Source organism: Neopelma chrysocephalum, unplaced genomic scaffold, assembly GCF_003984885.1.
Source record: "Neopelma chrysocephalum unplaced genomic scaffold, ASM398488v2 Primary Assembly neopelma1_95480, whole genome shotgun sequence".
Taxonomy (NCBI): domain Eukaryota; kingdom Metazoa; phylum Chordata; class Aves; order Passeriformes; family Pipridae; genus Neopelma; species Neopelma chrysocephalum.
In genome coordinates, this window is record NW_020924152.1 from 90,149 (window position 1) to 103,833 (window position 13,685).

Below are 13,685 nucleotides of genomic sequence, written 5' to 3' on the forward strand. Positions count from 1 at the left end.
TCACTAATAATATATTTAGCAATCTTTAATTCAGAGATGAGCACAGCTATGAACTAATGTGATTAGTATTTTACTAAGTTAATTCTAGTTGTTAAGCTTGACTACCTTCTTAGTTCAGCTTAGCACACCTCCCATCTTCATTTGAAAATAAAAACACATTTTCTGTTTGTATGCCTCAACCTTTCTTTCTCAGTAGAAAGTAGAGTGATGTGGTGTCAGTTGAATCCAGACTTTTTTTTGGTGATGTGTGTTGCACTGAAATCAGGGGTACATCTGTACTGCATGTTGTTGTATCTTTTCTCTTTTTGGACAAACACAGGAATTTGTGTCATGCTTCAGTATAAAGTCATAACTCAGTATTCATTGTGAAGGAGCTGCACTTGTGATTGGAGAAGCCATGATTGCTTTATGGCTTACACTGTTTATAACACTCCTTGGTTAACAGGTTTCTGTTTTCAAGATATCTTTTTAGTGTTACTTTCATGCAGTGAGGCATAAAAGTTAACAGAAGTTAGATTCACAACTTTTCCTGAAATGTCTAATACTTGGATTTTAAAAGAAATACTGTCCTTTATTTAGATTCCTTACAAAAATTTCCTTACATTTTCTGAAAGACAGAGATTTGCAATTAAATGTTTAGAGCTTCTGAAAGACATGGAATTTATCCCCAACTGCACACCATTTTTGTCAATGAGCATCATCAGCATTACCTGGTTGCAAAAGTAATTACATTTTGTGGAGCCATCTTTTTGCTGTACATGCATGTAGGACTCTTGCAGTGAGCTTGGCAATTCATCAAAAGAACTTGTCAGAATTATGCTGACATAAGTAACTTGTGCTGAGATTCTGTTAGTCTTCCTACCATTCCCGTTCCCTTCTGTGTTTTCAATTAATTGAGGCATTAGAAAAGAGCCTGATTTTGCTTAAGTTTTTACTGTCATGTCTAAGATAGTGAAAGAAATTTAATAAGCACTGCTGAAACTTCTAACGTAGAAGTTGTGCCAAAATCTAAGGAGCTTTAAATCTGCTGCTGAAATTAAACCTTTCAGCTTGATAGGTATTGGAAACTTAACACTGACACTACTAACAATCAAGATATTTGTTTACTGAAGATCCTGTCACTTTGAAATTACTAAAAACTACAAACTCTCTCAATTGCTGCTTTTGTTGCACAGCTGTCACAAGTGCACTGTCACAAGTGCAGAATGTGTAGTGAAGTACATTGTTAAATATATCTGCATGTTGTGTTGTAAATCTTGCTCAGGAAACAAATAAAATAAAATTCATACACAAGTTTTGACTTTAACTGTTGCTGATTTTTTTCAGAGAATTTCTGGTCTGTATCTGATAACATAATTGTCTTTTATCCTTTTAATTAAAGGAAAAATCTTTCTTCTTGTTAAATTAAAAATTATACTGGGATGTTGATGTCATTGATGAAAGTCATATATTACTTAGCTTCTGCCATTTCTGTTAAGGACTTATTTCAGGCTGAAACTGCTGGCACTTGCTGTGTCTCTGATGTGCTCGAATATGAATTTAGCCTCTACTTTTAAAAAGCTTTAATCCCATGTATTTTATCTAGCAGTCAGTGAATACCTTTCTTCAAGATTTTATTTCCTTACATTTAAAAGAAAATGGTGAATTTATTTCCTCCAGTTTGACTTGAAAGGGAAGTAGTGTTTTAGAGCATTTTTAGTCGCACTGTATTCCTGGTCTTTGCATACCTATAAAGGTAGCACAGAAAGATGTCCACTGGAATGCCTGGCTTGTGAGGACCACAGAGGATATTCCAAGTCTATATACTAGTATGCTGTAATGTCAGTTTTATTCCAAAACAGAATAGGCATTTTGGTGATGTTCTAATCCCTAAGCCAGCAGTATGATATGCCAATATAGAATGCCAGGACTTCGACACTGCATTCTTTTCTGGGAAAAGGTGTTACAGACCATTCTCTTCCTATTCTCAGATCTGTGAAGATAAAGGAACGTGGTCCAAAGCATGAGGACTATCTTATACAGGCATGTTGCTCACCTCTGTTGTCTCATCAGAACTTACAAAGCATGTCCTTTGTCCTCTTCAACAGTGAGGAGGCACAAACCATATGCGTTAGAGTGCAGAGAAGGTTTTTTGCCCATGAGTAGAACATGGTTGTGTTATTTATCTCTGTCCTGAGACAGAGCTCCTGTTAAACCTGCTGCTTGGACAAAACACCAAGGAAACTACACTGCAGATTGTCCTTATTTACAAAGTTCTTCACATGATATTTTGACTAAAGGAAGTAATTATCTTGCTTTTCAAAGTCCTGCCGTTCATGTGTATGTCTAGAGATTCCAAACACAGAAGACTTTCAGTTAAAGCTCGGAGGTATGAAAAAAAGGACAGAATCCTGACAATGACCATCAAGTAAGCGTGACTTCAGTTCTAAGTAAAATAATAGAGCCACCCTGCAAGAACTTCTGTCTCTCAATTAACATAGGGCAGCTTTTCAAAGCAAAATATCAGAGGAAAGAGAAATTTCTACTTCAGCAATACAGAACTGGCAACTGATAATTGTTTTCTTCTCTTAGATATTTCTGTCTCTATTGTCATGCAGATGTATGAGGCCCTAGACAAATAGAAAAGGGCCAAAAGACAGTCTGGGGAACTGTAGCTTGACCAGTTTTACTCAGGTACCTGAAAAAATCATGGCATGTGTCCTCTTAGAGCTCATATCTTACCACATGAGGAAGAAGGTGATTGGCAGCCGAGAGCACAGCTTGACAAAGTGAAAAATGCTTCACCCATCTCATTACTTTTTTTGATAAAATGACTGGATTTGTGGATATGTGAAAAGCAGGATACAATTTTATCTGACTTCCAGCACCCTACCATAATGTCCCTGTAACCAAGCTGGATGTTGGGAGGTGTGTGGGTGGCCCCCCCAGAGGACTACTTGGTTGGATGGTTGGACTCAGAGGAGATGGTCACTGGGCCGTATCTGCCTGGAGGCTGGTGCCCTGTGGGATCTCACAAGGTCTGCCCTGGGGTTTGTCCTGTTTAACATCTCTGTCTCTGACCTGGGAATGTGACCAAGTGCACCTTCAGGTTTGCAAGTGGTGCCAAGTCAGGGGCCACTGTTCAATGTACATGAGGGCAGGGCAGCTGTCCAAAGGGACCAGGACTAGTGGGAGGAAAGGACAGGGGAAAAGGGCAGCTATGCCCCGGGCTGGCAGAGTTCTGGCAGCCATGCCTGTGAGACCAGGGGCAGCTCTGGGGAGAAGCTGAGCAGAACCAGAGGGACTGGAGATAAGGAAATCTTATTCCCCATGAGGACAGCTGGGCAGTGGGCATGAGCCCAGGGAGGTGGTGCCATTTCCATGCTTGGAGGGTTTCCAGCCCTGAGCCTGCTCTGAGCGGGGGTAGGAATGGAGGCCTCCTGAGGTCCCTGCCAGCCCGAGGTGTCCTGTGGTGCTGTGGTCTGGCGGAGGGGCTGCAGCCATTGTTCCTTAGAGCCAGAGAAAAGTGAGGTGGGCAGTGACCTCTGGAGGGTTGTGGGTCCAACCACCTGCTCAGTCTAGGCCAGCTCCTATCAATGTTGCTTATGGAATTGTCTGGTCCGTCCTGACCGGAGCTTCACTGCAAAAGCTTAAAGGTGGCCCTGGATTCACCAGTGAAACTGTGGGTGTGCTACTATATGAATCCTAAAATGAAAAGTGTAGATATCAGGAATACTGCATCTATAGGGTGTAGCTTCTAAAGGGTGTGCCATGGTAAAATTAATGCCAGCTTGTCCTTTAATTGAAAGATGGGGGCTAATCAGCAAGGAAGGAAAGACTTTAAACAGAGTAATGGAGACATATAAGCAAGGGTAAGTAAGTAAAATCAATTAAGATATTTTTGGATATTTTGGAGTTTCAAAGGAAAAATGTGATGCTCAAAGGGAAACATCTGAAGCTTCATCCCTAATCTTTATCTAATAAAAAGCCAAAATGTTTGAAATTTTATCACAGCCAAAAGCTAATGGATGAAACTTTGAGTTCAACACCAGCTTCTCTTTGATTTAGGAAATGGTACAAGAGGGTGTCTTTTCCTGTGTCAGTTAAACAGACTAATGGCCAGACCTTTTGTTTTCAGTAGAAGCAGCAACATAAGAAATTACAGGTCAAGGAATACTGACATTTACTACTGCCACCTATACATACAATAATTCTTTATTTCTGCCAAAATGTTCAGGAGTGTAGCTGACTGATGAAACTGCAGGTTTAGCCTTCTGCATTCATCCATAGGGATGCAAAACAGGTTGTTCTTGCTGAGATGTCTGTCTGTCTCAGGCTGCCTCTTCACTGGAGATTAATCTTGCATCACTTCATCTCCTGCTGGCATTCTCTGCCCTGTCTCTGTGAAAGCAGTATTTGAAAACAACTTCTGATAACCTAGAATCTGGAGGAAGGACCTTCTGGCCTTTTGGTTTTTTTTTCGTAGCCAAGGACAGCTGCACAGACAAAACAGAGAGCACAAAGGACCTGGACAGTAAGTAATGACTAATTACCTTCATACCAATTTTTGGCAGAGAACTGGGTACTGGCAGGCTGAAAAACATTTTGGGTTCAGTCTGCTTTTAGCATCATTACTGCCAAAGTCTGACATTTTCCCTTCAGGTTGGAGGCTCGAGAGGTAGCTGATGCAAACTGATTAACATGGTTTTGATTAATGATCAACCTAGAAGGAAATGTGCCAGCGGTCTGGGGCGTGCAGGTCAGCATCACTGCGTCTGCAGACATTCATACTCCTGTTGCTAGAGGATTACCTTTTTCTCTACCTGACTTCATATTTCACTCTTCTTTTTTTTTTTTTTAATATTAGCTGACATTTTTGACATTTTTGCATCTTCCTTACTCCACTAAGCTCCTCTTAGCATGCCACACCTGATTGGTTTTTGCCATTGATCCTAGTTTTGCTACAGCTACATCCAAATTTGGTATTTCTGATACTGTCAGTTAGGCAATACTGGGCATATGTAACTTTACCATCAGTAGAGCTCAGTTTGAGTGCCTCTGCACTCAAAGCTCCCCTACCATTGTTCACTTCATCCTCGTTGTACTTACTAGACATAATTGCTTTACTTTAGCCTCCATTCCTCTGACTCTTTCATACTAAGCAGGAGCAGGTTCTCACTATGTGCACCAACAGTTTACATACCAGATCAACAGAGTATGTTTTTCACACTTCTGTTTCAGTCTGTCACAGGTCCCCTGTAGGACCTTAGCTGCTGTGGGACCATGCACCCCATGGGATCTCCACTATGCCGAGGCCAAGAGGGTTATGAGCTCCATAGTGTGCAGGAAGCCAAGTTTTCAGTGCCAGGACCTCCAGGATGGGGAAACAGAGGCACTAACAAGGCTCCTTGTGGGGTACAGGAACACAGGTTAGTGGCACAGCACTTCACAAAACAAGCCTGTGGTTATGGTTCAGGGAGTTCCTCCATGCCATCATGTCTTGATTGCACTGCACTTACGGATGTTTGATTTCCTGTGACTACATCAAATAAAGTTGCTTTTTAATGCCAGCTAATAGTTGCCATAGGGCTTTATAAAATGTGAATTGTACTTCAGACCCTTCACCATCCCTCAAGTTCTCCACAGAAAGACAGCTATATTTCTGAATGTCTTTTAGGATAGTTGTGGCCCACATGACTGTAGCAATTGGCTGAGCTGTATTTACAGTTATCTTCATTTCAGGCAAAATTTTCACATACATATAAAAAATAAACAAACAAAATGTAAACTATGAAGATATGAAAAAAATACAATAAAGCATTCCAGTAACCTTTCTGGTAATGCATTTAAGAAAAAAATTAATATAAAAAAACATTTGTAGCTAATAGACTCCATTAACTTTCAGTATGTCTCTTCTCAAACTAATCACCGAGTTTTCATTCACACCTTTTCATGTTTCAGTAGATTTCTTTGCCCATTTTTGAGCAAACCTATCACTCTGTCACATGTGAAAAGCAATGTCTGTCTGTTGGACTGGACTCATGGATGTGGAGACAACATGATGTCTTTAATTAGTTCCAGGGAAATGTCAGCTTGTAAATACGTTTATTACCAAAAAAGGTAGCCAAATCTGTAGCTTTACACAGTAGTGTCAGAGTATATCTAGTTTTCTAATTATGGAGTTTTGTTAATTGAGATTGTGTACCCATAAAAGAAAATTATACAGTGCTTGAGCAGATGGTTATGTTGGTGAAGGCTGCATTAAATGTTCCAGCTTTTATGTGACTTTTATGTGGCTTTCTTGTCTGGTAATTTTATCTGAGAGTGCAAATTCACGAACTGAATACCAGAGGTGCCTTCCACTTTGCTAAAAACTTTTTTTTTTGTCTCTTGGTTTTGTTAATTTCTGATGCCTAGTAATGTCACATACTACAAAATCAATGCATCGGGATAAAAGCCAAAAGGTATGTGTTTTAGATTAAGCACAACCCTTCTACAAAGCCTAATGTTTGGAAACTGCAACAATTTTGAGGCAAGCCTAAGACAGCTAAAAACTACCAGGGCAATGCTGAAACCACAGGCTGCAATCACAGAGAAACCTGAGAGCAGCAGTTTTGAAACGGAGCTTCAGCTCTGCTTCTGAAAGCTGCAGGCCAGGTCCCCTCTGTGCGGGCAGGCAGAGCAGGTGCTCACGGTGGCCTCAGCTGTTTGCTGACCTACCCACACCTGCCTTGTTGTCAGGCACTGTGAAATGAGCTTAAAGAGGAAAAAAAAGATGCTGGAGTCTGGCTCACAGAAGTTATTTTGCAGAAGACTGAAGAAGAATCCAAGAGGCAGCAGTTTAGTTCTCTGAGTCCCAGACTGAATGTGGCTTACCCAAGGAAGAGGAGCAGGATGGGAACCCAGATCACCTCCCACGAGGCCTTGTTATTTGAATTCTGTCTTTTGCCTTTACAGCTCAGAGAAGGACAGAGAGGTTTTTACTATGACAGGAGAAATCTCCCCATGGCCTTAAGACAGTTTAAATGGGAAAGAATTAAGAATTTTTCACTTGAAACCATTTATCTGAACTCTAAAGAGCCTGATTGTGCAGAGACTGAAAACATTTTTGCTTTTAAACCCAAACAGGCTACCACTTTTCTTCAAAACAAGCCAGTGTTATTCTGCTGTGCAATGAAAGATTAGTTCTTTGGGTTGTGAAAGGGAGGCTTTTAGATAACTTGGGTGACAGAGGTCACAAAGCCATCCTCTGCCCTGCTCAGTGCACAGAGACCTCCTGTCTATCTGCAGGCAGCTGCTGGAAACAGCTTTGCTGCAGTTGGTGGAGCCTGTGACAACCAATCAAGGAGCAGCCAGTGGGATTTCAAATGCTCTCTGTTTGCAAAGAGATTTCTCAGAATATTTTGAGGAAGAAGCTGAGAAGAACAGTACAATGACACAGCAATAACGAACTGTGTGGTTCTGACTGTGCTGAAAGGGTAGCATTTACTTCAGTGCCAACAAAGGATTTGGGTGGAAGGAGGAAGACTTGGACTGGTTAGGCTTGAAATTCTTCCCAAGTGAGGAGAAAAAAAAATCCATTTATAGAGGTCAGGGAAACTGAGTCAAAACCTTCTTGGAAGGTGAGAAAGGGCTGAAGGATGCTGAAGAGGGCAAAGCAGCAAGAGACCATCGGTGGTGTGCTGGTGAACCCAGTGGTCAAGGGGTGCAAAGGGAAACAGAATGTCAAAGCTGTGTGTGACGACCACAGCATTGAGACAAAAATCAGCGTATGAATTCACAGGACGCAGAACAGCCTGTGAATTACTGTGTGCCTGTGTGATTACTCAAACTCTTTTGGTCTGAGTTTTGGTGTGATTACTCTTTTGGTTTGCTGCGTCACATTAGCACTTGGTGAAACACTGTAGGAGTGGTTACCTAACGCAAAATAATTGGTGCTGAGGACCTGAAGTCCCCACTGTGCAGGTTTCAGCAGTACAGTGCTTCAGACAAGCTTTAGGTCCATTCCATACCTTGACTGCTCACTAGCTGGAGTATCTCTTCCCATTCTGTTTAATGGGATGCAATCCATTTTATATAGGCCATTAAATGAGGCAAACCACAGTGAGGAAAGATGATGATCACATGAATGATTTTAGGAAAGTATTCCTGGTACAAACTGAAACACTGCTACACATCTACCCTCTGACCAGGTCACTGATCACAAATAATGGGTATGAGAGCACAAAAAGGGAAAATGAAAGGGTTAGTTATCCAGGAAGTTCAAAAGAAGAAGAGAAAGGACTACCAACCAATTTTTATGTTCAAAGGAAGCATGGCATGGGGCAGGAAGTAATCTGCTTTGAGATCTATGTCTCAGTTAGAAAAATGGCCTGGATTTATCATAGTGGAATTTGAATTTTTGGCTTTAAAAAAAAATCTGAATGTTGAAAACTAAATAGATATTAGAACAATTGTATTGATGTGCTTCTATTTTTTTCCCCCATATAGTTGATTACTATACTTTTCTTTCTTGTTGTAGAAGATTGTTGAAATACATTTATCCAATTCCTTCCTTCTTTCTCCTCTCTTCCAGCTAATGTTGAATGTAGGCAACATTTTTATGTCTAGCAGAAAATTCATGCAACATACATCAGAAAAAGAAGGCAGGAACATGCCTCAGCAAATATTTCAGTATTTCTTTATTATAAGATGAATTTTAAGAACTATTATACTACGTCTAAATGCTTGTAAAGACATATGACTTGTTCAAAGGCAACTGAGGTGGACTGAAATATATCTTTTGATATCAGCTAAAGGATGAGGTTGTAGAAAAACTTAGTGTTTAAGTTTTTCACTACTTGTTTGAATCAGTATACAGAAAGCAAATTATTACTATGTTAATTGCTGTAGGTTCCTGTGTTTCCAGTGTAGCATGATTTAATTTTACTTCTACTTAGTTTCACAAGATTCCTCTCCAAGGGCTTTTTGTGCTGCAGCATCTCCAATTATTAGAAGTTTGGCTTCTCATTAAAAAACTCCTACAGTACAGAGAAGCCAGGCATCTTGGAGCCATCTCACACTTGCTTGTGGGCAGAAATTGTGGAATGCTGACTGATTCTGCATGTCAAGTCTTGCCAATGGCTGGAGAAAAATAAAGCCATTATTTAAAACAGCATTGTTATTTTTTTTCCAAGAAAAGCAAGACCCATCTGGTTCTTATACTCTATGAAACCGTGTTAAGCAGTGCAGATTTTACTGACTTAAGGACAGTCTTCAGAACCAAAATATTTTTAATGTTTCATGTTTGAAATCTGCTTGGCTCCAGGCAGGAGGAGGCTATAGGTGAGGGGAAGAAAGCAAACCAAGGGCAAGATCCATGTGTTTCCATGATTTCTGAGGCAGGAGAAAGCTAAATGCCATCCACCACAAGCTGGAAGGATGTTGCTTACATCACGGCAGCATCCCAGGGTTTCAGCTTGATCTGTGGAACGTATCTGGAAAAAACAGCTCCGGTGACTGCACAGTCATCTAGAAAGTATGGGCTTTAGACAGCTTTTTGACACTCTGGATTGTTGCTTTACTTTTCTTGTTAAGAGATTGCTCTGATAAGTACAAATGACTCTACAGGCAGGCGGCTGCAGAGATAAAAGGTGATGAGGTTTATACCTCATTAATCAGTGCTAAGTGATTGTGGTGAGCCACTTGAAACCAGCTAAAAATGGCTCAGAACAGGAATTATTCAAGGTCTATTAAGTTTTAGAACTGGTTTGCTTTATTAAGTGATTTCTCTGAGTGAGACATTTGATTTGCTGTTAAGTTTTCTTGGGATTGTATGATAACTGTTCTGGGTTGAAGAGTGGCAGAAAACAGTCATGAAAGTAGAAAATTTTACTTAACAAAACAGCTGTTTTTTGCCCCAAGCACAGACATGTCCCAAAGTTAATTTGAGACAAATAATTTCTTGTCAGTAAGAAAGCTGGGCTTTCTCTATAATGTGTATCTGCAGCACAGTATCTCACAGCCTTGATGATGCAGACACGTCATCAGCATCTGACAGGATTGCTCATATGGACACCCAAAATCAGCAGTGAAACCTGATGGTGTTTCCATAACGCTGATCTTCACACACTTAGTGAAGGCAAAAAAAGACCAGCCTAAGTATTCCCTGTCCTTCTCCCTTGCAGTTAAATCTTCCTAGCTGGCTGTGTAGCAAAAATGCTAACACAGTCACTCTTGAATCTTCCTGATGGGAGGTGACATGTAATTCTGATTACTAGCTTCTCTGCTCCCTTTTCTGGACGTAGTGGTTTTCAGGAGAAAGGGAAGGGGAAATGGAAGTAGAAGTAGAAGCAGAAGGTAAAGGAGAAAGTAAACAAGGCTCTTAGTAATTATCTTCCTGGAAATCTGCCATATGACTAATTTTCATTAAGGCACTTAGAAACAGTGAGATGAGAACTGTAAATCATTGTAACAGTTTTTGTATAACAATTACAGGAAAAAAATCATCATGTGAACAAACAAAAACCCAACAAAACAACTCAAATACGACAGAATTCTGATTTTTTTTTTTTTTTTAGTGATTCAGTTGCATAAATGCTGGTTTAGTTGGGATTATCCTGTTTGCCATTCATTGTCTATACAGTAAGTGCTGAACTGTGAAAATGGTAACAGATTTAACTTCTCTTAGGCTTTTTACTCTTTCACTTCAAGGAAAGTGCAAGGACATTTTTGCACACTCAGTTATTTTATATGATAAGTGTTACATACTATAGAAGTGTCAGTCTCACTTGCTAAAGAGCCAACCTGACAAACTAAAATTTCTCTGTTCTTTAATCTCAGGCATTCTGAATACTTCATGTTTCTGCATGCAGTTTACTACACCCTTGGATCCCATTAAGAAAAAATGATCACAGAACTAGCTGGACTGGAGCAGTCCTGATGGAACCATTTCCCACTTCAAGTAATTCATAAAAATCATTTAGTGACTAAAAAAATCAGAAACACCCCTCAATTACATAGACCTAGAAAAATATACCAGGAAAACTTTCTCTCTCATGTAATACAAGAGTAATTCAAATACTTTCAGATAAGAATTCAGCTCTTCCTTTGGTTCCTCCTTCTCTGTAGGAGTTGGAGTTTGGATTTTACAGTATTGGTCCTGGTTTGTGAATGGACATCACCTCCAGGGTGATTCAGAGACCTCTTCTATCTCTTTACTTTGGAGATACCTGTCAAGAATGTTTTGCCATGAGCTAGCTCATGTCAAGATCTTCATTGAGCAATGAAGCTGAGTGCATTGTTTGATTGGACTAAAAAGACACATGTCTTTGGACCCAGCAGATTCAGAAAGGCTCAAGTGATCATGCATAAATCTGAAAATTATGGTGGAACTTGAGGACCAAAACTAGTGGTCCCGAGCTGAGTTCCTAGAATCTAACACTGTGAGATTGTAATCCATGATGACAGGACACTTTGGGGCTGACACTGATCTTTTTTCTCTTCAGTTCCAAATCTTTTTTCTAGAGTAAAAAGTCTCTGACTCAGCAGCCACTGAGAGCTTCCAGTGCCAGAAAGAACTGTCTTTTTTTGTCATCTACCTCTGGATAGAAGAAATTAAAGCATTACCACATTCTCTGTCTTCCCGTATATCTATTGCACAGTCAGCAAGGGCAGAAAAGTGTGGACTGAACTTTCTTGGTTAAGGTGCAAAAAGGCACTGGGAACTGAAACTTTAGTTTTGCGCTTCACTTTCCTTTCGTATTCAGTGTGATTTGAAGTCCTTCCCATTACACTGTTGTAAAGGGGGTTTTGGCCATCTGGATATCAAACTTTGATTAGTTTATGTAGTCTGGGAATGCACTTACATAAATATTCATAACATAGTCACCCTGAAAACAAATTAAAGTGTCTGCACAGAGCTTCACGCTCAGGTCTGTAGAATCCCACTGGAGTTATACCAAGAAGATTTCTGCATGTAGGCAGGACCCACTTATGCACATTTTATTTTATTTATTTGAACCCTCTGCTTTTCATTAGAGAACAATATTTTCCAGGCAAATTGTACCACTGCAGATAATCCACAGGGATGTTTAGACTAGCTCTGTATTTTGAAATGCATTCTCCACTCCCTTCCATTAGTCTTTTTCACTGGCTGTAATGCACAGTTTTATCTTGTGATGAATTAGTTCACATTTCCATAGCTCAGGGAGATGACAAGATGTGCTGCTACTTGCTCTTTAATGAATAAGTACATCATATTTTACCTATGGTCATGAAATTGGTGCTCTGAGAGATGGGACTATTATTAAAGCTACTGTATTAATTAAAAAAAAAAAAAAGAGAGTCATGTGCTTTAAGACGAGATTTTAGACTATGAATTTGCCTCTATCATCAAGAGAATTCTTTGAAGGAGATAGTCACCTTGAAAAACATAAGCCTTGTGGCTTAACTGTTTTGAAGTTATATTTGCCTGATTCCTTTAGTTCACGAAGACTATCTTGTGTATTTTTAAAGGCAGTTCAGGGCCCTTGCCATTCCTTCAACTTCTGTGGTAGGAATAACACTGCAAACTTGTAGGATCTAGGTGATACTGCTGTATGTGAATGAAGGGTTATTGTGTTCCTCTTGGTGTTCCCATAAATCCATGCAGTGAAACAAAGTGCAGAAAGAAAAAAAATACTCTGCCCTGCTAGCCAGTGCATGTAAGGTTAGTCAACAGATCCCTGCTGAAAACTGAAATGCATTGTACCTGCAGCCTTCAGGATGAACCACTGGCAAGTAAAGAAATAACTTTAATATTTTATGCTCCCACTGCAAAATGTATGAGTTTGAGCCCTTCTTGGGGGCATTAGTCCACTCATCTTGGTGTCTGCACACCAAGTGCAAGCACGTGCATCTCTTTCTCTAAATTGACACTTTGTCGATGCTTTGGCCTGTAAGGCAACCTTCTTTGTACGGAAAACAGCAGGGTTATCTTTATATAAGAGAGTGAATTAAGGGTATAGTAACTTTTTTTTTTTTTAAGAGAAACACATGACATTGTGCTCTGTGGCCTGTCTTGTCATGATAGTCTGAACTCAAATTTAAGTTGTTTAGCATTCTGGACTTGTGGAGTCTTCAAAGAATAATTTCCAAGAGTATATTTTATTTAGATATGTTTTACAAGAAGTAAACACCAGAAGTATCTTTTCAAGGACTGTATAGTCTTCCTAATTAATAATAATGTTCAAAATTACAGAATTTCATCATTCACCAGCTGATGCTGTTGCACTGAGCTCCTAAACTAATTATATGCTGCAAAAAGCTTCTCCAAGCCTTCCCTCTCCCAGTTGCCAGACTGGAAAATAGGCTTTAATTACACATGTGGGAGTTCAATCTGGGTATGAACAGACCTGAATATCCAAGTGCCCTTGCCATCCACTTCTCTTTTATATCAAGGCTTCTCAATGTTGAGTGCCTCTTCTGATGATAAAATAACCAGATCCAAAACAATTAGGGCCTTGAAAGCTTTGAATTTTCCCTCAGGACTTCTAGGCAGCCAGTGCAGCTGTCTGAGCAGCAGTGTAATGCTCTCCTGTCGTAAAGTCCTACTTAAGTGAGCTGCCAGGATCCAAATTAGTTTTGGTGTCCAAGTGGTGTCATTAAATAGAAGGAGAGATTAGGGCTAGGTAGGGAATAGCCCAGCCTGAATCTGAAACAACATTAATCCACAGCTTTTCCAGTTG